General features: G+C 39.2%; 4 long non-coding RNA genes across 5 annotated transcripts; all 4 read left to right on the forward strand.

Annotated features, from left to right (window-relative positions):
* The first annotated feature begins 2385 nt into the window (after nucleotides 1-2385).
* LOC138407031 (uncharacterized) lies at nucleotides 2386-4051 on the forward strand. Its single transcript, XR_011240449.1, has 3 exons — nucleotides 2386-3086; nucleotides 3177-3225; nucleotides 3346-4051. It is a non-coding gene; the product is annotated as an uncharacterized lncRNA (long non-coding RNA).
* Nucleotides 4052-5860: 1809 nt separating this feature from the next.
* On the forward strand, nucleotides 5861-9982 carry LOC138407021 (uncharacterized). Its single transcript, XR_011240419.1, has 3 exons — nucleotides 5861-6513; nucleotides 6615-6663; nucleotides 9895-9982. It is a non-coding gene; the product is annotated as an uncharacterized lncRNA (long non-coding RNA).
* A 672-nt stretch (nucleotides 9983-10654) lies between these two features.
* Nucleotides 10655-13630, forward strand: LOC138407032 (uncharacterized). Its single transcript, XR_011240450.1, has 3 exons — nucleotides 10655-11343; nucleotides 11445-11493; nucleotides 13029-13630. It is a non-coding gene; the product is annotated as an uncharacterized lncRNA (long non-coding RNA).
* A 1871-nt stretch (nucleotides 13631-15501) lies between these two features.
* Nucleotides 15502-22201, forward strand: LOC138407065 (uncharacterized). 2 transcript variants are annotated; one of them, XR_011240499.1, is made up of 4 exons: nucleotides 15502-16173; nucleotides 16275-16323; nucleotides 17840-17925; nucleotides 19371-19537. It is a non-coding gene; the product is annotated as an uncharacterized lncRNA (long non-coding RNA). The 2 variants fall into 2 exon arrangements; XR_011240498.1 differs by lacking the exon at nucleotides 19371-19537 and adding an exon at nucleotides 21986-22201 and having other exon boundaries at nucleotides 15506-16173.
* Nucleotides 22202-22423: the final 222 nt, after the last annotated feature.

Raw genomic sequence — 22423 nt, forward strand, 5'->3', positions numbered from 1 at the left:
GCTGTTCCACCAGTGTTTTTGAGGATCAACAGTGGTAAGTGGTTGTACAGTTCAGTGTTTGTTCATTAAATCAAAAGAGACTTTATATTAATGTGTGTTTGTAAACCATGTCATGTGTTACAGGTTTGTTGAAGCACCTGGATTGTGTCACTGCTGGATTTGTGAGTAGATTTGAACAGTTATTGGTTTGAATGTAGTTGATCTATTGCTGCTTGTTCCATGTGAGATGTAGAGTTGTGTTCAAAATAATAGCAGTGTGTTAATAATAAATAAATAAATAAATAAAAGATAGCAGTGTCTGCATTGTTCTTTACAAAGTCAAACATTTATTGTATGAAGTGAAAAATGCTTGAAGAGGTGTCTTGTCTGTGAATCACTGAAGTTGTATTTAGTTGTACAAGCAGTGTGTTTGAGAACTGCTTCACATGTGTGTTGCATGGAGTCGACCAAGTTGCGTCACCTGTGTACACGTGTTGTAGTCCAGGATGATCGGAGTGGCCACTCCATTATGTTAGTGTTGTTGGATGTTGAAGATGCTGTGTGCTTACTTGTGTGTTTGGGGTGGTTGTCTAGTTGAAAGACACATTTGAAGGGTGTCTCCTCTTTGGCATAAGTCACCACGATGTCTTGAAGTATTGTGCTTGTGCTACCATGCTTCACAGTGTTCTGTGGTTTGAACAGTGGTGATGTCATCACTCCACAAAATGTTGTGGTATTTTCCTTTACTGAAAATTGTAACCTCTTCAGCACATGTAAATTTTTCAACAATGGGACTTTGCATAGGTGTCATTTAGGTTATTGTTTGATTCATCTGAATGGTAGTGTTCTGTTGTCTTCCACGTCTTTGTGGTTTTGGTTGTTATTTTAAAGGATTTGAGATGATTGTAGTTGAGCGGTTTGTACTTTTCTGGTTGTCTTGATACTTTTGAATCAAAGTATGCTGTTGTTGTGAACAGTGACCCATGTTCCAGTGATTTTCAGACAAATGCACTAGAACTAGCATGTAGAACATTTGCTGCCTTGGTCCTTAAATGAGGGCCACCTGTTTGACTTGAGTAATAGAACTCCACACTGCTGTTATTTTGAACACAATGACTGTTGTTGAAATTGTGTTAGAGTTGTGTCTTGTCATGCCTCTGTCACAATAGAAAGGTGATTGTTCAGCCAGGAAAAGTCCCAGGTGAGTATGTTTCTATTCTTTTCTCTTCTCAAAAATCTATTGGGTGCACCTGCATGGTTTTCTAAATAGTAATTTAGTTTTGTGTAAGTCCAGTTTTTGTATGAATGCCACACAGTGATGCTAAATGAGACCCTTGATTGTTTTGTCTGTCATACAGGGCCGATGAGGACAGCGGCTCACTGGTTAGGTGGAGCGATGTTGTTTGAGGTAAGTAATGTATTAAGAGCAAATAGTCTGAATAATCTGTACACACTGACGTTGTTAAAGTTGTAAAAAAAATAAAGACGACCACTTCTGTCCCCTTCCAGACATTGTACTGAAAGTCCTTGGTGGTGGGAGGGAACCACATGGGAAGTGGTGAGTGTGATCTAAAATAGATTATCAGCTTTTAAAGATTGTTGTTTAGCAGCAAATAGGTATGTGTTCCTCCAGGTGAGCCATAAGTCCTGGTTACTGTATGTTAATGTGTTATTGTGTCTAGCAGGTTGTACTTCATGTCAACCTAAGAAACCTCTAAGCTGTTCCACCACTGTTACTGAGGATCAACAGTGGTAAGTGGTTGTACAGTTCAGTGTTTGTTCATTAAATCAAAGGTGACTTTATATTAATGTGTGTTTGTGAACCATGTCATGTGTTACAGGTTTGTTGAAGCACCTGGATTGTGTCACTGCTGGATTTGTGAGTAGATTTGAACAGTTATTGGTTTGAATGTAGTTGATCTATTGCTGCTTGTTCCATGTGAGATGTAGAGTTGTGTTCAAAATAATAGCAGTGTGTTAATAAAAAATAAATAAATAAAAGATAGCAGTGTCTGCATTGTTCTTTACAAAGTCAAACATTTATTGTATGAAGTGAAAAATGCTTGAAGATGTGTCTTGTCTGTGAATCACTGAACTTGTATTTAGTTGTACAAGCAGTGTGTTTGAGAACTGCTTCACATGTGTGTTGCATGGAGTCGACCAAGTTGCGTCACCTGTGTACACGTGTTGTAGTCCAGGATGATCGGAGTGGCCACTCCATTATGTTAGTGTTGTTGGATGTTGAAGATGCTGTGTGCTTACTTGTGTGTTTGGGGTGGTTGTCTAGTTGAAAGACACATTTGAAGGGTGTCTCCTCTTTGGCATAAGTCAACATGTCTTGAAGTATTGTGCTTGTGCTACCATGCTTCACCGTGTTCTGTGGTTTGAACAGTGGTGATGTCATCACTCCACAAAATGTTGTGGTATTTTCCATTACTGAAAATTGTAACCTCTTCAGCACATGTAAATTTTTCAACAATGGGACTTTGCATAGGTGTCATTTAGGTTATTGTTTGATTCATCTGAATGGTAGTGTTCTGTTGTCTTCCACGTCTTTGTGGTTTTGGTTGCTATTTTAAAGGATTTGAGATGATTGTAGTTGAGCGGTTTTTACTTTTCTGGTTGTCTTGATACTTTTGAATCAAAGTATGCTGTTGTTGTGAACAATGACCCATGTTCCAGTGATTTTCAGACAAATGCACTAGAACTAGCATGTAGAACCTTTGCTGCCTTGGTCCTTAAATGACGGCCACCTGTTTGACTTGAGTAATAGAACTCCACACTGCTGTTATTTTGAACACAATGACTGTTGTTGAAAGTGGTGAAATTGTGTTAGGTTTGTGTCTTGTCATGCCTCTGTCACAATAGAAAGGTGATTGTTCAGCCAGGAAAAGTCCCAGGTGAGTATGTTTCTATTCTTTTCTCTTCTCAAAAATCTATTGGGTGCACCTGCATGGTTTTCTAAATAGTAATTTAGTTTTGTGTAAGTCCAGTTTTTGTATGAATGCCACACAGTGATGCTAAATGAGACCCTTGATTGTTTTGTCTGTCATACAGGGCCGATGAGGACAGCGGCTCACTCGTTAGGTGGAGCGATGTTGTTTGAGGTAAGTAATGTATTAAGAGCAAATAGTCTGAATAATCTGTACACACTGACGTTGTTAAAAATAAAGATGACCACTTCTGTCCACTTTCAGACCTTGTACTGAAAGTCCTTGGTGGTGGGAGGGAACCACATGGAAAATGGTGAGTTTGATCTAAAATAGATTATCAGCTTTTAAAGATTGTTGTTTAGCAGCAAGTAGGTATGTGTTCCTCCAGGTGAGCCATAAGTCCTGGTTACTGTATGTCCTTCATGTGTTTCAGGTGTTATTGTGTCTACCAGGTTGTACTTCATGTGGACCTAAGAAACCTCTAAGCTGTTCCACCAGTGTTACTGAGGATCAACAGTGGTAAGTGGTTGTACAGTTCAGTGTTTGTTCATTAAATCAAAAGAGACTTTATATGAATGTGTGTTTGTAAACCATGTCATGTGTTACAGGTTTGTTGAAGCACCTGGATTGTGTCACTGCTGGATTTGTGAGTAGATTTGAACAGTTATTGTTTGAATGTAGTTGATCTATTGCTGCTTGTTCCATGTGAGATGTAGAGTTGTGTTCAAAATAATAGCAGTGTGTTTTAAACAATATAATAAAATAAAATAAAAGATAGCAGTGTCTGCATTGTTCTTTACAAAGTCAAACATTTATTGTATGAAGTGAAAAATGCTAGAAGATGTGTCTTGTCTGTGAATCACTGAAGTTGTATTTAGTTGTACAAGCAGTGTGTTTGAGAACTGCTTCACATGTGTGTTGCATGGAGTCGACCAAGTTGCGTCACCTGTGTACAGGTATTGTAGTCCAGGATGATCGGAGTGGCCACTCCATTATGTTAGTGTTGTTGGATGTTGAAGATGCTGCGTGCTTACTTGTGTGTTTGGGGTGGTTGTCTTGTTGAAAGACACATTTGAAGGGTGTCTCCTCTTTTGCATAAGTCACCACGATGTCTTGAAGTATTGTGCTTGTGCTACCATGCTTCACAGTGTTCTGTGGTTTGAACAGTGGTGATGTCATCACTCCACAAAATGTTGTGGTATTTTCCTTTAAGGAAAATTGTAACCTCTTCAGCACATGTTAATTTTTCAACAATGGGACTTTGCATAGGCGTCATTTTGGTTATTGTCTGATTCATCTGAATGGTAGTGTTCTGTTGTCTTCCACGTCTTTGTGGTTTTGGTTGCTATTTTAAAGGATTTGAGATGATTGTAGTTGAGCGGTTTGTACTTTTCTGGTTGTCTTGATACTTTTGAATCAAAGTATGCTGTTGTTGTGAACAATGACCCATGTTCCAGTGATTTTCAGACAAATGCACTAGAACTAGCATGTAGAACATTTGCTGCCTTGGTCCTTAAATGACGGCCAGCTGTTTGACTTGAGTAATAGAAGTCCACACTGCTGTTATTTTGAACACAATGACTGTTGTTGAAATTGGTGAAATTGTGTTAGGGTTCTGTCTTGTCATGCCTCTGTCACAATAGAAAGGTGATTGTTCAGCCAGGAAAAGTCCCAGGTGAGTATGTTTCTATTCTTTTCTCTTCTCAAAAATCTATTGGGTGCACCTGCATGGTTTTCTAAATAGTAATTTAGTTTTGTGTAAGTCCAGTTTTTGTATGAATGCTGCACAGTGTTTGCTAAATGAGACCCTTGATTGTTTTGTCTGTCATACAGGGCTGATGAGGACAGCGGCTCACTCATTAGGTGGAGCGATGTTGTTTGAGGTAAGTAATGTATTAAGAGCAAATAGTCTGAATAATCTGTACACACTGACGTTGTTAAAGTTGTAAAAAAATAAAGACGACCACTTCTGTCCCCTTCCAGACATTGTACTGAAAGTCCTTGGTGGTGGGAGGGAACCACATGGAAAATGGTGAGTGTGATCTAAAATAGATTATCAGCTTTAAAAGATTGTTGTTTAGCAGCAAGTAGGTATGTGTTCCTCCAGGTGAGCCATAAGTCCTGGTTACTGTATGTCCTTCATGTGTTTCAGGTGTTATTGTGTCTACCAGGTTGTACTTCATGTGGACCTAAGAAACCTCTAAGCTGTTCCACCAGTGTTACTGAGGATCAACAGTGGTAAGTGGTTGTACAGTTCAGTGTTTGTTCATTAAATCAAAAGAGACTTTATATTAATGTGTGTTTGTGAACCATGTCATGTGTTACAGGTTTGTTGAAGCACCTGGATTGTGTCACTGCTGGATTTGTGAGTAGATTTGAACAGTTATTGGTTTGAATGTAGTTGATCTATTGCTGCTTGTTCCATGTGAGATGTAGAGTTGTGTTCAAAATAATAGCAGTGTGTTAATAAAAAATAAATTAATAAATAAAAGATAGCAGTGTCTGCATTGTTCTTTACAAAGTCAAACATTTATTGTATTGAGTGAAAAATGCTAGAAGATGTGTCTTGTCTGTGAATCACTGAACTTGTATTTAGTTGTACAAGCAGTGTGTTTGAGAACTGCTTCACATGTGTGTTGCATGGAGTCGACCAAGTTGCGTCACCTGTGTACAGGTATTGTAGTCCAGGATGATCGGAGTGGCCACTCCATAATGTTAGTGTTGTTGGATGTTGAAGATGCTGCGTGCTTACTTGTGTGTTTGGGGTGGTTGTCTTGTTGAAACACACATTTGAAGGGTGTCTCCTCTTTGGCATAAGGCAACATGATGTCTTGAAGTATTGTGCTTGTGCCACCATGCTTCACAGTGTTCTGTGGTTTGAACAGTGTTGCCTTCATCGCTCCACAAAATGTTGTGGTATTTTCCTTTAAGGAAAATTGTAACCTCTTCAGCACATGTTGATTTTTCACCAATGGGACTTTGCGTAGGATTCATTTAGGTTATTGTTTGATTCATCTGAATGGTAGTGTTCTGTTGTCTTCCACGTCTTTGTGGTTTTGGTTGCTATTTTAAAGGATTTGAGATGATTGTAGTTGAGCGGTTTGTACTTTTCTGGTTGTCTTGATACTTTTGAATCAAAGTATGCTGTTGTTGTGAACAATGAGCCATGTTCCAGTGATTTTCAGACAAATGCACTAGAACTAGCATGTAGAACATTTGCTGCCTTGGTCCTTAAATGAGGGCCACCTGTTTGACTTGAGTAATAGAACTCCACACTGCTGTTATTTTGAACACAATGACTGTTGTTGAAAGTGGTGAAATTGTGTTAGGATTCTGTCTTGTCATGCCTCTGTCACAATAGAAAGGTGATTGTTCAGCCACGAAAAGTCCCAGGTGAGTATGTTTCTATTCTTTTCTCTTCTCAAAAATCTATTGGGTGCACCTGCATGGTTTTCTAAATAGTAATTTAGTTTTGTGTAAGTCCAGTTTTTGTATGAATGCCACACAGTGTTTGCTAAATGAGACCCTTGATTGTTTTGTCTGTCATACAGGGCCGATGAGGACAGCGGCTCACTCGTTAGGTGGAGCGATGTTGTTTGAGGTAAGTAATGTATTAAGAGCAAATAGTCTGAATAATCTGTACACACTGACGTTGTTAAAGTTGTAAAAAAAATAAAGACGACCACTTCTGTCCTCTTTCAGACATTGTACTGAAAGTCCTTGGTGGTGGGAGGGAACCACATGGAAAGTGGTGAGTGTGATCCAAACTACATTATTAGCTTTTAAAGATTGTTGTTTAGCAGCAAATAGGTATGTGTTCCTCCAGGTGAGCCATAAGTCCTGGTTACTGTATGTTAATGTGTTATTGTGTCTAGCAGGTTGTACTTCATGTCAACCTAAGAAACCTCTAAGCTGTTCCACCAGTGTTACTGAGGATCAACAGTGGTAAGTGGTTGTACAGTTCAGTGTTTGTTCATTAAATCAAAGGTGACTTTATATTAATGTGTGTTTGTGAACCATGTCATGTGTTACAGGTTTGTTGAAGCACCTGGATTGTGTCACTGCTGGATTTGTGAGTAGATTTGAACAGTTATTGTTTGAATGTAGTTGATCTATTGCTGCTTGTTCCATGTGAGATGTAGAGTTGTGTTCAGAATAATAGCAGTGTGTTAATAAAAAAATAAAAGATAGCAGTGTCTGCATTGGTTTTTACAAAGTCAAACATTAATTGTATGAAGGGAAAAATGCTAGAAGATGTGTCTTGTCTGTGAATCACTGAACTTGTATTTAGTTGTACGAGCAGTGTGTTTGAGAACTGCTTCACATGTGTGTTGCATGGAGTCGACCAAGTTGCGTCACCTGTGTACACGTATTGTAGTCCAGGATGATCGGAGTGGCCACTCCATAATGTTAGTGTTGTTGGATGTTGAAGATGCTGCGTGCTTCTATGTCATTGTGGTTTTGGTTGCTATTTTAAAGGATTTGAGATGATTGAAGTTGAGCGGTTAGTAGTTTTCTAGTTGTCTTGATACTTTTGAATCAAAGTATGCTGTTGTTGTGAACAATGAGCCATGTTCCAGTGATTTTCAGACAAATGCACTAGAGCTAGCATGTAGAACATTTGCTGCCTTGGTCCTTAAATGAGGGCCACCTGTTTGACTTGAGTAATAGAACTCCACACTGCTGTTATTTTGAACACAATGACTGTTGTTGAAATTGTGTTAGAGTTGTGTCTTGTCATGCCTCTGTCACAATAGAAAGGTGATTGTTCAGCCACAAAAAGTCCCAGGTGAGTATGTTTCTATTCTTTTCTCTTCTCAAAAATCTATTGGGTGCACCTGCATGGTTTTCTAAATAGTAATTAAGTTTTGTGTAAGTCCAGTTTTTGTATGAATGCCACACAGTGTTTGCTAAATGAGACCCTTGATTGTTTTGTCTGTCATACAGGGCCGATGAGGACAGCGGCTCACTGGTTAGGTGGAGCGATGTTGTTTGAGGTAAGTAATGTATTAAGAGCAAATAGTCTGAATAATCTGTACACACTGACGTTGTTAAAGTTGTAAAAAAAATAAAGACGACCACTTCTGTCCACTTTCAGACCTTGTACTGAAAGTCCTTGGTGGTGGGAGGGAACCACATGGAAAATGGTGAGTTTGATCTAAAATAGATTATCAGCTTTTAAAGATTGTTGTTTAGCAGCAAGTAGGTATGTGTTCCTCCAGGTGAGCCATAAGTCCTGGTTACTGTATGTCCTTCATGTGTTTCAGGTGTTATTGTGTCTAGCAGGTTGTACTTCATGTGGACCTAAGAAACCTCTAAGCTGTTCCACCAGTGTTACTGAGGATCAACAGTGGTAAGTGGTTGTACAGTTCAGTGTTTGTTCATTAAATCAAAAGAGACTTTATATGAATGTGTGTTTGTGAACCATGTCATGTGTTACAGGTTTGTTGAAGCACCTGGATTGTGTCACTGCTGGATTTGTGAGTAGATTTGAACAGTTATTGTTTGAATGTAGTTGATCTATTGCTGCTTGTTCCATGTGAGATGTAGAGTTGTGTTCAAAATAATAGCAGTGTTAATAAATAAAAAAAATTAATAATAAATGAAAGATAGTGTCTGCATTGTTCTTTACAAAGTCAAACATTTATTGTATGAAGTGAAAAATGCTAGAAGATGTCTTGTCTGTGAATCACTGAACTTGTATTTAGTTGTACAAGCAGTGTGTTTGAGAACTGCTTCACATGTGTGTTGCATGGAGTCGACCAAGTTGTGTCACCTGTGTACAGGTATTGTAGTCCAGGATGATCGGAGTGGCCACTCCATAATGTTAGTGTTGTTGGATGTTGAAGATGCTGTGTGCTTACTTGTGTGTTTGGGGTGGTTGTCTTGTTGAAAGACACATTTGAAGGGTGTCTCCTCTTTGGCATAAGTCACCACGATGTCTTGAAGTATTGTGTTTGTGCCACCATGCTTCACAGTGTTCTGTGGTTTGAACAGTGTTGCCTTCATCACTCCACAAAATGTTGTGGTATTTTCCATTACTGAAAATTGTAACCTCTTCAGCACATGTTGATTTTTCAACAATTGGACTTTGCGTAGGATTCATTTTGGTTATTGTCTGATTCATCTGAATGGTAGTGTTCTGTTGTCTTCCACGTCTTTGTGGTTTTGGTTGCTATTTTAAAGGATTTGAGATGATTGTAGTTGAGCGGTTTGTACTTTTCTGGTTGTCTTGATACTTTTGAATCAAAGTATGCTGTTGTTGTGAACAATGACCCATGTTCCAGTGATTTTCAGACAAATGCACTAGAACTAGCATGTAGAACCTTTGCTGCCTTGGTCCTTAAATGACGGCCACCTGTTTGACTTGAGTAATAGAAGTCCACACTGCTGTTATTTTGAACACAATGACTGTTGTTGAAAGTGGTGAAATTGTGTTAGGTTTGTGTCTTGTCATGCCTCTGTCACAATAGAAAGGTGATTGTTCAGCCAGGAAAAGTCCCAGGTGAGTATGTTTCTATTCTTTTCTCTTCTCAAAAATCTATTGGGTGCACCTGCATGGTTTTCTAAATAGTAATTTAGTTTTGTGTAAGTCCAGTTTTTGTATGAATGCTGCACAGTGTTTGCTAAATGAGACCCTTGATTGTTTTGTCTGTCATACAGGGCTGATGAGGACAGCGGCTCACTCATTAGGTGGAGCGATGTTGTTTGAGGTAAGTAATGTATTAAGAGCAAATAGTCTGAATAATCTGTACACACTGACGTTGTTAAAGTTGTAAAAAAATAAAGACGACCACTTCTGTCCCCTTCCAGACATTGTACTGAAAGTCCTTGGTGGTGGGAGGGAACCACATGGAAAATGGTGAGTGTGATCTAAAATAGATTATCAGCTTTAAAAGATTGTTGTTTAGCAGCAAGTAGGTATGTGTTCCTCCAGGTGAGCCATAAGTCCTGGTTACTGTATGTCCTTCATGTGTTTCAGGTGTTATTGTGTCTACCAGGTTGTACTTCATGTGGACCTAAGAAACCTCTAAGCTGTTCCACCAGTGTTACTGAGGATCAACAGTGGTAAGTGGTTGTACAGTTCAGTGTTTGTTCATTAAATCAAAAGAGACTTTATATTAATGTGTGTTTGTGAACCATGTCATGTGTTACAGGTTTGTTGAAGCACCTGGATTGTGTCACTGCTGGATTTGTGAGTAGATTTGAACAGTTATTGGTTTGAATGTAGTTGATCTATTGCTGCTTGTTCCATGTGAGATGTAGAGTTGTGTTCAAAATAATAGCAGTGTGTTAATAAAAAATAAATTAATAAATAAAAGATAGCAGTGTCTGCATTGTTCTTTACAAAGTCAAACATTTATTGTATTGAGTGAAAAATGCTAGAAGATGTGTCTTGTCTGTGAATCACTGAACTTGTATTTAGTTGTACAAGCAGTGTGTTTGAGAACTGCTTCACATGTGTGTTGCATGGAGTCGACCAAGTTGCGTCACCTGTGTACAGGTATTGTAGTCCAGGATGATCGGAGTGGCCACTCCATAATGTTAGTGTTGTTGGATGTTGAAGATGCTGCGTGCTTACTTGTGTGTTTGGGGTGGTTGTCTTGTTGAAACACACATTTGAAGGGTGTCTCCTCTTTGGCATAAGGCAACATGATGTCTTGAAGTATTGTGCTTGTGCCACCATGCTTCACAGTGTTCTGTGGTTTGAACAGTGTTGCCTTCATCGCTCCACAAAATGTTGTGGTATTTTCCTTTAAGGAAAATTGTAACCTCTTCAGCACATGTTGATTTTTCACCAATGGGACTTTGCGTAGGATTCATTTAGGTTATTGTTTGATTCATCTGAATGGTAGTGTTCTGTTGTCTTCCACGTCTTTGTGGTTTTGGTTGCTATTTTAAAGGATTTGAGATGATTGTAGTTGAGCGGTTTGTACTTTTCTGGTTGTCTTGATACTTTTGAATCAAAGTATGCTGTTGTTGTGAACAATGAGCCATGTTCCAGTGATTTTCAGACAAATGCACTAGAACTAGCATGTAGAACATTTGCTGCCTTGGTCCTTAAATGAGGGCCACCTGTTTGACTTGAGTAATAGAACTCCACACTGCTGTTATTTTGAACACAATGACTGTTGTTGAAAGTGGTGAAATTGTGTTAGGATTCTGTCTTGTCATGCCTCTGTCACAATAGAAAGGTGATTGTTCAGCCACGAAAAGTCCCAGGTGAGTATGTTTCTATTCTTTTCTCTTCTCAAAAATCTATTGGGTGCACCTGCATGGTTTTCTAAATAGTAATTTAGTTTTGTGTAAGTCCAGTTTTTGTATGAATGCCACACAGTGTTTGCTAAATGAGACCCTTGATTGTTTTGTCTGTCATACAGGGCCGATGAGGACAGCGGCTCACTCGTTAGGTGGAGCGATGTTGTTTGAGGTAAGTAATGTATTAAGAGCAAATAGTCTGAATAATCTGTACACACTGACGTTGTTAAAGTTGTAAAAAAAATAAAGACGACCACTTCTGTCCTCTTTCAGACATTGTACTGAAAGTCCTTGGTGGTGGGAGGGAACCACATGGAAAGTGGTGAGTGTGATCCAAACTACATTATTAGCTTTTAAAGATTGTTGTTTAGCAGCAAATAGGTATGTGTTCCTCCAGGTGAGCCATAAGTCCTGGTTACTGTATGTTAATGTGTTATTGTGTCTAGCAGGTTGTACTTCATGTCAACCTAAGAAACCTCTAAGCTGTTCCACCAGTGTTACTGAGGATCGACAGTGGTAAGTGGTTGTACAGTTCAGTGTTTGTTCATTAAATCAAAGGTGACTTTATATTAATGTGTGTTTGTGAACCATGTCATGTGTTACAGGTTTGTTGAAGCACCTGGATTGTGTCACTGCTGGATTTGTGAGTAGATTTGAACAGTTATTGTTTGAATGTATTTGATCTATTGCTGCTTGTTCCATGTGAGATGTAGAGTTGTGTTCAGAATAATAGCAGTGTGTTAATAAAAAAATAAAAGATAGCAGTGTCTGCATTGGTTTTTACAAAGTCAAACATTAATTGTATGAAGGGAAAAATGCTAGAAGATGTGTCTTGTCTGTGAATCACTGAACTTGTATTTAGTTGTACGAGCAGTGTGTTTGAGAACTGCTTCACATGTGTGTTGCATGGAGTCGACCAAGTTGCGTCACCTGTGTACACGTATTGTAGTCCAGGATGATCGGAGTGGCCACTCCATAATGTTAGTGTTGTTGGATGTTGAAGATGCTGCGTGCTTCTATGTCATTGTGGTTTTGGTTGCTATTTTAAAGGATTTGAGATGATTGAAGTTGAGCGGTTAGTAGTTTTCTAGTTGTCTTGATACTTTTGAATCAAAGTATGCTGTTGTTGTGAACAATGAGCCATGTTCCAGTGATTTTCAGACAAATGCACTAGAGCTAGCATGTAGAACATTTGCTGCCTTGGTCCTTAAATGAGGGCCACCTGTTTGACTTGAGTAATAGAACTCCACACTGCTGTTATTTTGAACACAATGACTGTTGTTGAAATTGTGTTAGAGTTGTGTCTTGTCATGCCTCTGTCACAATAGAAAGGTGATTGTTCAGCCACAAAAAGTCCCAGGTGAGTATGTTTCTATTCTTTTCTCTTCTCAAAAATCTATTGGGTGCACCTGCATGGTTTTCTAAATAGTAATTAAGTTTTGTGTAAGTCCAGTTTTTGTATGAATGCCACACAGTGTTTGCTAAATGAGACCCTTGATTGTTTTGTCTGTCATACAGGGCCGATGAGGACAGCGGCTCACTGGTTAGGTGGAGCGATGTTGTTTGAGGTAAGTAATGTATTAAGAGCAAATAGTCTGAATAATCTGTACACACTGACGTTGTTAAAGTTGTAAAAAAAATAAAGACGACCACTTCTGTCCACTTTCAGACCTTGTACTGAAAGTCCTTGGTGGTGGGAGGGAACCACATGGAAAATGGTGAGTTTGATCTAAAATAGATTATCAGCTTTTAAAGATTGTTGTTTAGCAGCAAGTAGGTATGTGTTCCTCCAGGTGAGCCATAAGTCCTGGTTACTGTATGTCCTTCATGTGTTTCAGGTGTTATTGTGTCTAGCAGGTTGTACTTCATGTGGACCTAAGAAACCTCTAAGCTGTTCCACCAGTGTTACTGAGGATCAACAGTGGTAAGTGGTTGTACAGTTCAGTGTTTGTTCATTAAATCAAAAGAGACTTTATATGAATGTGTGTTTGTGAACCATGTCATGTGTTACAGGTTTGTTGAAGCACCTGGATTGTGTCACTGCTGGATTTGTGAGTAGATTTGAACAGTTATTGTTTGAATGTAGTTGATCTATTGCTGCTTGTTCCATGTGAGATGTAGAGTTGTGTTCAAAATAATAGCAGTGTTAATAAATAAAAAAAATTAATAATAAATGAAAGATAGTGTCTGCATTGTTCTTTACAAAGTCAAACATTTATTGTATGAAGTGAAAAATGCTAGAAGATGTCTTGTCTGTGAATCACTGAACTTGTATTTAGTTGTACAAGCAGTGTGTTTGAGAACTGCTTCACATGTGTGTTGCATGGAGTCGACCAAGTTGTGTCACCTGTGTACAGGTATTGTAGTCCAGGATGATCGGAGTGGCCACTCCATAATGTTAGTGTTGTTGGATGTTGAAGATGCTGTGTGCTTACTTGTGTGTTTGGGGTGGTTGTCTTGTTGAAAGACACATTTGAAGGGTGTCTCCTCTTTGGCATAAGTCACCACGATGTCTTGAAGTATTGTGTTTGTGCCACCATGCTTCACAGTGTTCTGTGGTTTGAACAGTGTTGCCTTCATCACTCCACAAAATGTTGTGGTATTTTCCATTACTGAAAATTGTAACCTCTTCAGCACATGTTGATTTTTCAACAATTGGACTTTGCGTAGGATTCATTTTGGTTATTGTCTGATTCATCTGAATGGTAGTGTTCTGTTGTCTTCCACGTCTTTGTGGTTTTGGTTGCTATTTTAAAGGATTTGAGATGATTGTAGTTGAGCGGTTTGTACTTTTCTGGTTGTCTTGATACTTTTGAATCAAAGTATGCTGTTGTTGTGAACAATGACCCATGTTCCAGTGATTTTCAGACAAATGCACTAGAACTAGCATGTAGAACCTTTGCTGCCTTGGTCCTTAAATGACGGCCACCTGTTTGACTTGAGTAATAGAAGTCCACACTGCTGTTATTTTGAACACAATGACTGTTGTTGAAAGTGGTGAAATTGTGTTAGGTTTGTGTCTTGTCATGCCTCTGTCACAATAGAAAGGTGATTGTTCAGCCAGGAAAAGTCCCAGGTGAGTATGTTTCTATTCTTTTCTCTTCTCAAAAATCTATTGGGTGCACCTGCATGGTTTTCTAAATAGTAATTTAGTTTTGTGTAAGTCCAGTTTTTGTATGAATGCTGCACAGTGTTTGCTAAATGAGACCCTTGATTGTTTTGTCTGTCATACAGGGCTGATGAGGACAGCGGCTCACTCATTAGGTGGAGCGATGTTGTTTGAGGTAAGTAATGTATTAAGAGCAAATAGTCTGAATAATCTGTACACACTGACGTTGTTAAAGTTGTAAAAAAATAAAGACGACCACTTCTGTCCCCTTCCAGACATTGTACTGAAAGTCCTTGGTGGTGGGAGGGAACCACATGGAAAATGGTGAGTGTGATCTAAAATAGATTATCAGCTTTAAAAGATTGTTGTTTAGCAGCAAGTAGGTATGTGTTCCTCCAGGTGAGCCATAAGTCCTGGTTACTGTATGTCCTTCATGTGTTTCAGGTGTTATTGTGTCTACCAGGTTGTACTTCATGTGGACCTAAGAAACCTCTAAGCTGTTTCACCAGTGTTACTGAGGATCAACAGTGGTAAGTGGTTGTACAGTTCAGTGTTTGTTCATTAAATCAAAAGAGACTTTATATTAATGTGTGTTTGTGAACCATGTCATGTGTTACAGGTTTGTTGAAGCACCTGGATTGTGTCACTGCTGGATTTGTGAGTAGATTTGAACAGTTATTGGTTTGAATGTAGTTGATCTATTGCTGCTTGTTCCATGTGAGATGTAGAGTTGTGTTCAAAATAATAGCAGTGTGTTAATAAAAAATAAATTAATAAATAAAAGATAGCAGTGTCTGCATTGTTCTTTACAAAGTCAAACATTTATTGTATTGAGTGAAAAATGCTAGAAGATGTGTCTTGTCTGTGAATCACTGAACTTGTATTTAGTTGTACAAGCAGTGTGTTTGAGAACTGCTTCACATGTGTGTTGCATGGAGTCGACCAAGTTGCGTCACCTGTGTACAGGTATTGTAGTCCAGGATGATCGGAGTGGCCACTCCATAATGTTAGTGTTGTTGGATGTTGAAGATGCTGCGTGCTTACTTGTGTGTTTGGGGTGGTTGTCTTGTTGAAACACACATTTGAAGGGTGTCTCCTCTTTGGCATAAGGCAACATGATGTCTTGAAGTATTGTGCTTGTGCCACCATGCTTCACAGTGTTCTGTGGTTTGAACAGTGTTGCCTTCATCGCTCCACAAAATGTTGTGGTATTTTCCTTTAAGGAAAATTGTAACCTCTTCAGCACATGTTGATTTTTCACCAATGGGACTTTGCGTAGGATTCATTTAGGTTATTGTTTGATTCATCTGAATGGTAGTGTTCTGTTGTCTTCCACGTCTTTGTGGTTTTGGTTGCTATTTTAAAGGATTTGAGATGATTGTAGTTGAGCGGTTTGTACTTTTCTGGTTGTCTTGATACTTTTGAATCAAAGTATGCTGTTGTTGTGAACAATGAGCCATGTTCCAGTGATTTTCAGACAAATGCACTAGAACTAGCATGTAGAACATTTGCTGCCTTGGTCCTTAAATGAGGGCCACCTGTTTGACTTGAGTAATAGAACTCCACACTGCTGTTATTTTGAACACAATGACTGTTGTTGAAAGTGGTGAAATTGTGTTAGGATTCTGTCTTGTCATGCCTCTGTCACAATAGAAAGGTGATTGTTCAGCCACGAAAAGTCCCAGGTGAGTATGTTTCTATTCTTTTCTCTTCTCAAAAATCTATTGGGTGCACCTGCATGGTTTTCTAAATAGTAATTTAGTTTTGTGTAAGTCCAGTTTTTGTATGAATGCCACACAGTGTTTGCTAAATGAGACCCTTGATTGTTTTGTCTGTCATACAGGGCCGATGAGGACAGCGGCTCACTCGTTAGGTGGAGCGATGTTGTTTGAGGTAAGTAATGTATTAAGAGCAAATAGTCTGAATAATCTGTACACACTGACGTTGTTAAAGTTGTAAAAAAAATAAAGACGACCACTTCTGTCCTCTTTCAGACATTGTACTGAAAGTCCTTGGTGGTGGGAGGGAACCACATGGAAAGTGGTGAGTGTGATCCAAACTACATTATTAGCTTTTAAAGATTGTTGTTTAGCAGCAAATAGGTATGTGTTCCTCCAGGTGAGCCATAAGTCCTGGTTACTGTATGTTAATGTGTTATTGTGTCTAGCAGGTTGTACTTCATGTCAACCTAAGAAACCTCTAAGCTGTTCCACCAGTGTTACTGAGGATCAACAGTGGTAAGTGGTTGTACAGTTCAGTGTTTGTTCATTAAATCAAAGGTGACTTTATATTAATGTGTGTTTGTGAACCATGTCATGTGTTACAGGTTTGTTGAAGCACCTGGATTGTGTCACTGCTGGATTTGTGAGTAGATTTGAACAGTTATTGTTTGAATGTAGTTGATCTATTGCTGCTTGTTCCATGTGAGATGTAGAGTTGTGTTCAGAATAATAGCAGTGTGTTAATAAAAAAATAAAAGATAGCAGTGTCTGCATTGGTTTTTACAAAGTCAAACATTAATTGTATGAAGGGAAAAATGCTAGAAGATGTGTCTTGTCTGTGAATCACTGAACTTGTATTTAGTTGTACGAGCAGTGTGTTTGAGAACTGCTTCACATGTGTGTTGCATGGAGTCGACCAAGTTGCGTCACCTGTGTACACGTATTGTAGTCCAGGATGATCGGAGTGGCCACTCCATAATGTTAGTGTTGTTGGATGTTGAAGATGCTGCGTGCTTCTATGTCATTGTGGTTTTGGTTGCTATTTTAAAGGATTTGAGATGATTGAAGTTGAGCGGTTAGTAGTTTTCTAGTTGTCTTGATACTTTTGAATCAAAGTATGCTGTTGTTGTGAACAATGAGCCATGTTCCAGTGATTTTCAGACAAATGCACTAGAGCTAGCATGTAGAACATTTGCTGCCTTGGTCCTTAAATGAGGGCCACCTGTTTGACTTGAGTAATAGAACTCCACACTGCTGTTATTTTGAACACAATGACTGTTGTTGAAATTGTGTTAGAGTTGTGTCTTGTCATGCCTCTGTCACAATAGAAAGGTGATTGTTCAGCCACAAAAAGTCCCAGGTGAGTATGTTTCTATTCTTTTCTCTTCTCAAAAATCTATTGGGTGCACCTGCATGGTTTTCTAAATAGTAATTAAGTTTTGTGTAAGTCCAGTTTTTGTATGAATGCCACACAGTGTTTGCTAAATGAGACCCTTGATTGTTTTGTCTGTCATACAGGGCCGATGAGGACAGCGGCTCACTGGTTAGGTGGAGCGATGTTGTTTGAGGTAAGTAATGTATTAAGAGCAAATAGTCTGAATAATCTGTACACACTGACGTTGTTAAAGTTGTAAAAAAAATAAAGACGACCACTTCTGTCCACTTTCAGACCTTGTACTGAAAGTCCTTGGTGGTGGGAGGGAACCACATGGAAAATGGTGAGTTTGATCTAAAATAGATTATCAGCTTTTAAAGATTGTTGTTTAGCAGCAAGTAGGTATGTGTTCCTCCAGGTGAGCCATAAGTCCTGGTTACTGTATGTCCTTCATGTGTTTCAGGTGTTATTGTGTCTACCAGGTTGTACTTCATGTGGACCTAAGAAACCTCTAAGCTGTTCCACCAGTGTTACTGAGGATCAACAGTGGTAAGTGGTTGTACAGTTCAGTGTTTGTTCATTAAATCAAAAGAGACTTTATATGAATGTGTGTTTGTAAACCATGTCATGTGTTACAGGTTTGTTGAAGCACCTGGATTGTGTCACTGCTGGATTTGTGAGTAGATTTGAACAGTTATTGTTTGAATGTAGTTGATCTATTGCTGCTTGTTCCATGTGAGATGTAGAGTTGTGTTCAAAATAATAGCAGTGTTAATAAATAAAAAAAATTAATAATAAATGAAAGATAGTGTCTGCATTGTTCTTTACAAAGTCAAACATTTATTGTATGAAGTGAAAAATGCTAGAAGATGTCTTGTCTGTGAATCACTGAACTTGTATTTAGTTGTACAAGCAGTGTGTTTGAGAACTGCTTCACATGTGTGTTGCATGGAGTCGACCAAGTTGTGTCACCTGTGTACAGGTATTGTAGTCCAGGATGATCGGAGTGGCCACTCCATAATGTTAGTGTTGTTGGATGTTGAAGATGCTGTGTGCTTACTTGTGTGTTTGGGGTGGTTGTCTTGTTGAAAGACACATTTGAAGGGTGTCTCCTCTTTGGCATAAGTCACCACGATGTCTTGAAGTATTGTGTTTGTGCCACCATGCTTCACAGTGTTCTGTGGTTTGAACAGTGTTGCCTTCATCACTCCACAAAATGTTGTGGTATTTTCCTTTAAGGAAAATTGTAACCTCTTCAGCACATGTTGATTTTTCAACAATTGGACTTTGCGTAGGATTCATTTTGGTTATTGTCTGATTCATCTGAATGGTAGTGTTCTGTTGTCTTCCACGTCTTTGTGGTTTTGGTTGCTATTTTAAAGGATTTGAGATGATTGAAGTTGAGCGGTTTGTACTTTTCTGGTTGTCTTGATACTTTTGAATCAAAGTATGCTGTTGTTGTGAACAATGACCCATGTTCCAGTGATTTTCAGACAAATGCACTAGAACTAGCATGTAGAACATTTGCTGCCTTGGTCCTTAAATGAGGGCCACCTGTTTGACTTGAGTAATAGAACTCCACACTGCTGTTATTTTGAACACAATGACTGTTGTTGAAAGTGGTGAAATTGTGTTAGGGTTGTGTCTTGTCATGCCTCTGTCACAATAGAAAGGTGATTGTTCAGCCAGGAAAAGTCCCAGGTGAGTATGTTTCTATTCTTTTCTCTTCTCAAAAATCTATTGGGTAAACTTGCTGCACTTGCTAACTAGGTGTGTCCCTCCATGTGAGCCATAACTCCATTTCCTTCATGTGTTTCAGGTGTTATTGTGTCTACCAGGTTGTACTTCATGTGGACCTAAGAAACTTCTAAGCTGTTCCACCAGTGTTATTGAGGATCAACAGTGGTAAGTGGTTGTACAGTTCAGTGTTTGTTCATTAAATCAAAAGAGACTTTATATGAATGTGTGTTTGTAAACCATGTCATGTGTTACAGGTTTGTTGAAGCACCTGGATTGTGTCACTGCTGGATTTGAGAGTAGATTTGAACAGTTATGGTTTGAATGTAGTTGATCTATTGCAGCTTGTTCCATGTGAGATGTAGAGTTGTGTTCAAAATAATAGCAGTGTGTTAATAAAAAATAAATAAATAAATAAAAGATAGTGTCTGCATTGTTCTTAATTACGTCAATTCTGGACGGAAATTCTATTACAGTCGATTTTTATCCGACAAAACTGTTCACAAATTTAAAGAACTGCTCCCCTCCTCACTTCCCTCTCAGCCATGTCTCAGTACAATACAAGAAGATTATCAAAACCTTACTCCCACACTAGTTGATAACTTTGTAAATAGTACTGCAGCCTCACTAAAAACAGCACTTGAAGCTGTCGCCCCATTAAAAAAGAAGAAACTAAGTCAGAGGAGATTAGCTCCGTGGTATAATTCCCAAACGCGCGTTCTAAAACAGACATCGCGGAAGCTAGAAAGGAAGTGGCGTTCCACCAATCGCCAAGACTTCCACCTAGCCTGGAAGAATAGCCTTATAAATGACAAAAAAGCACTTAGAAATGCCCAAACCTCTTATTATTCATTACTAATAGAAGAAAATAGGAACAACCCCAGGTTCCTCTTCAGCACTGTAGCCAGGCTGACAGAAAGTCACACCTCTACTGACCCATCTATTCCTCTAGATGTGAGAAGCAATGACTTCATGAGGTTCTTCACTAATGAAATTACAACCATCAGGGATAAAATCCACCACCTCCTCCCAGTGAATAACACTGATACATTGTCTGGTCCTGAAACCATAGCACCAGATTTATGTCTAAACAAATTTTACTCGATTGATCTTCCTGAACTGACCTCGTTAGTTTCATCATCTAAACCAACTACTTGTCAGCTGGACTCTGTTCCAACTAGACTTTTTAAAGAAGTCCTACCCCTAATTGACCGTTCCATTTGAAATCAGATTAATATGTCTTTGCTAACCGGCTACGTACCACAGGCTTTTAAGGTAGCCGTTATTAAACCTCTGCTTAAAAAGCTTACGCTTGATCCAGAGGTTTTAGCTAACGGTAGACCCATATCCAACCTGCCCTTCATTTCCAAAATCCTAGAAAAAGCCGTTGCTAACCAGCTGTGTGGTTCCTTAGATAGTAACGTTTTATTGGAAAAATTTCAGTCAGGATTTAGAACCTATCACAGCACAGAAACAGCACTATTGAAAGTCACCAATGACCTTCTTATGGCATCAGATGATGGACTTGTCTCTGTCCTCGTGTTGTTGGACCCTTAGTGCAGCCTTTGACACAATAGATCATAAGATTCTGCTACAGAGATTAGAACAACATATAGGAATTAAAGGAACAGCACTACACTGGTTTAAATCATATTTATCAGATAGATTCCAATTTATTAATGTTAACAATGACTACTCCATGCACATGCAAGTTAATCATGGAGTTCCACAAGGTTCTGTCCTTGGACCAATCCTCTTCACCTTATATATGCTCCCCTTAGGCAACATTATCAGACAGCACCACATACAATTCCACTGCTATGCAGACGACACCCAATTGTATGTTTCCATGAAGCATGATGAATCTAATCGCCTATTTCAACTTCAGGAATGTCTCAAAGATATCAAGGCCTGGATGACCCAAAATGTTGTACTTTTAAACTCAGACAAAACTGAGGTTGTTGTAATTGGCCCTAAACATCTCAGAGAAACACTGTCTGACCAGATAGTCACTTTGGATGGTGTCAGTCTGGCTTCCAGCTCCACTGTGTGGAACCTTGGAGTGTTGTTCGACCAAGACATGTCATTTGACCCCCATATTAAACTAGTGTCTAGGACGGCTTTCTTCCATCTGCGCAATATTACCAAAATTAGAAACATCCTGTCTAAGCAGGATGCTGAAAAACCAGTCCACGCGTTTGTAACCTCTAGATTAGATTACTGCAACTCTCTATTAGCAGGATGCTCCATGAAGACTGTTAAAAGTCTCCAGTTGGTCCAAAATGCTGCAGCACGAGTGCTGACAGGAACTAGAAGGAGAGATCATATCACTCCTGTCTTAGCTTCCTTACATTGGCTCCCGGTAAAATTTAGAATAGAATTCAAGATCCTGCTCCTCACTTTTAAAGCCCTCAACAATTACGCCCCTTCATATATCAAAGAGCTGATAACACCTTATTCGTTCCCAAAACACAGGCTCTCTAGTGGTTCCAAGAGTCTGTAAGAGTAGAGCAGGAGGTAGAACATTTAGCTATCAGGCTCCTCTCCTGTGGAACCAGTTCCCACTCTGGGTTGGGGAGGCAGACAGTGTCCCAGCATTTAAAGTAAAACTAAAAAACTTCCTCTTTGACAAAGCCTATAGTTAGGGCTGGATCAGGTGAGTCTTGAACCATCCCTTAGTTGTGCTGCTATAGGTCTAGACTGCTGGGGGAACTCCCATCATGCATTGAGCACTTCATCACTTCCCTCTGTCTCTCTGCCCCCCCCCCACACCTGTTTATTTATTTATTTATTAGTTTTAACATGGCATCATGTCAAAGTGTCACTTTGTCCTCCCATAGTCCCTCTGGCTCTTCTCTCTATCTCGTTTCAGATAACTCCGGCACCGGGACTGCAGGACAACAACGACTACCATCACCATTGTCATCATTATTTATTTAGTTATTGTTATAGTCAGCCTCGATACTGATGGTGCCAAATTGTTCCCGGTCTCTCTCTCTCCACCTCTTCTCTCCCCCGCTTTCCACCCATCTGTCCTTTCCTCCCCCCTTACTTTTCTTTCCTCACCCCAACCGGTCGAGGCAGATGAGTGCCCACATTGATAAAATAATAGCAGTGTTAATAAATAAAAAAAATTATTAATAAATGAAAGATAGTGTCTGCATTGTTTGCTGCCTTGGTCATTAAATGAGGACACAATGACTGTTGTTGAAAGTGGTGAAATTGTGTTTGGGTTGTGTCTTGTTGTCTGACGCAGTGGCTGAGATGGTTAGAAGGTTGACCCATAGATTGTGGGACGCAAGTTCAATTC

This window comes from Paralichthys olivaceus, chromosome 24, assembly GCF_024713975.1.
Source record: "Paralichthys olivaceus isolate ysfri-2021 chromosome 24, ASM2471397v2, whole genome shotgun sequence".
Taxonomy (NCBI): Eukaryota; Metazoa; Chordata; class Actinopteri; order Pleuronectiformes; family Paralichthyidae; genus Paralichthys; species Paralichthys olivaceus.